This window comes from Notothenia coriiceps, unplaced genomic scaffold (genome assembly GCF_000735185.1).
Source record: "Notothenia coriiceps isolate Sejong01 unplaced genomic scaffold, NC01 NC01_scaffold00021826, whole genome shotgun sequence".
NCBI lineage: Eukaryota > Metazoa > Chordata > Actinopteri > Perciformes > Nototheniidae > Notothenia > Notothenia coriiceps.
In genome coordinates this window covers 1,152-2,744 of record NW_011354527.1, presented here as the reverse complement: position 1 = coordinate 2,744, position 1,593 = coordinate 1,152, and the positions used below count along the sequence as shown (strand labels likewise).

Below are 1,593 nucleotides of genomic sequence, written 5' to 3'. Positions count from 1 at the left end.
CCAATATTACATTTGGTTGATATATTAGTCACTTTGTTATGAAATGCCAGGTTTTAGGCCTTGGTTTGAACATTCAATCCTGGAAATAAAAAATAAACCAGATTAATTTTTCTTTAATCCTGATATAGAATAGATAGTAAGTAAGTAAGTAAATCTGTAGGAAGACGAGTTAAGGGATAGAGGAGAAAAGGTTATGGTATAATTACAGAGCCTGTCAATGTATACATTGAGGAAATCAATGTTAGTCTGTTAACCAAAGTGCAGCCATCTAATAATGTACTATCGTTAAAGATCAGGGGAAAAGCACAGAATGAGAGCTGTAAATCCGGAATACAAATAAAGAAGCAAAGAGATTCTAGAGCAGTGAGAAGGAAAAAAGCTTGGTGTGTCAATTCATTACATTGCCAGTCATTTCATCCTGGAGCCGGGCCTGGTGTGTACGGAGCTCCGCGCAGCACCGCGGCTGAGAAAAGATAAGGCTGAGTGAGAGGGTGTCTGCGGAGCTCCACGGATTGGTCCATTTGGACTTTGTTACGTCAATATGCCCCGGAAGGAAAAAATGGGAAAAGAAAAATAGAGTTTTACTCGCTACAGGGTGTACTGTGAGGGTTTGTGACTTTGCAGACCGTTTACATGCAGAAAAAGCTAGAAGGGGACGGGTAATAACTGGAAAAGCATGACATGGGACCTTTAATGTTTCATAGCAGTCGAGGCTGTTTTTCTGGGAGATAAACTATATAGCGAGAGAGAAGTGTTTCTTACAGAGGCAGGCTGCAGCGATGAGCCGGACAGCATCGTACGGATGGTTGCATGTGGGGTAGAACGCCTCCACCAGGTAGTTTGCAAAGGTCAGTGAGATGATGGCCTGGCTGGCCGGCTCCACCAGCAGGATGGAGGTCCACAGACGGATGAAGGCGAGGAAGCCTCCGAAGGACTCCAGGATGTAGGCGTAGCTGGCTCCAGACTTGGTGATGGTGGTGCCAAGCTCTGCGTAGCACAAAGCCCCGAACACGGAGAAGAGGCCTCCAACGGCCCAGATCACCAGCGAGAGCCCGTAGGAGCAGCTGTGCATCAGGACACCTTTGGGCGAGATGAAGATCCCGGAGCCGATCATGTTCCCAACGATGAGGCAGATCCCATTCCCCAGGGAGATCTCTCTCTTCAACTGCATTTTCTCATCTTTCTCATTAACCGGGGCCTTTACAGTCTTTTCAGATGAAGCCCACCACTTTGGACATATTGTCTGTGACATGACCCCCAACCTCTTCCTTAGACTGTCCATCGGACCTTGTGTGGGGATAATAGGGAAAGAATTAAGAGGGTTACTTTCAAGAATATATCCGTTACAATTACTAATTACCTGTCCAAAATGTATTTGCCCTATTATGCTCATCTTCAGGTTCATATTTGTATGTTGTGCCTCTACTGTGACATGTCTTAATGCTTTAATGTTCAAAAAGCTCTTTATTTCTCTCATACTGCCTGTGCTGTAGCACCTCTTTTCACCCTCTGTCTGCAACCAGAGTCTGCTCTGATTGGTTAGCTGGGCGGATCTGTTGTGATTGGTCAACCGCTTAGAGATGTCCCGCCCCT

General features: G+C 45.8%; 1 pseudogene; it reads right to left on the bottom strand.

Annotated features, from left to right (window-relative positions):
* Window positions 1-624: 624 nt before the first annotated feature.
* Window positions 625-1,285, bottom strand: LOC104953485 (Y+L amino acid transporter 2 pseudogene; annotated as a pseudogene).
* Window positions 1,286-1,593: the final 308 nt, after the last annotated feature.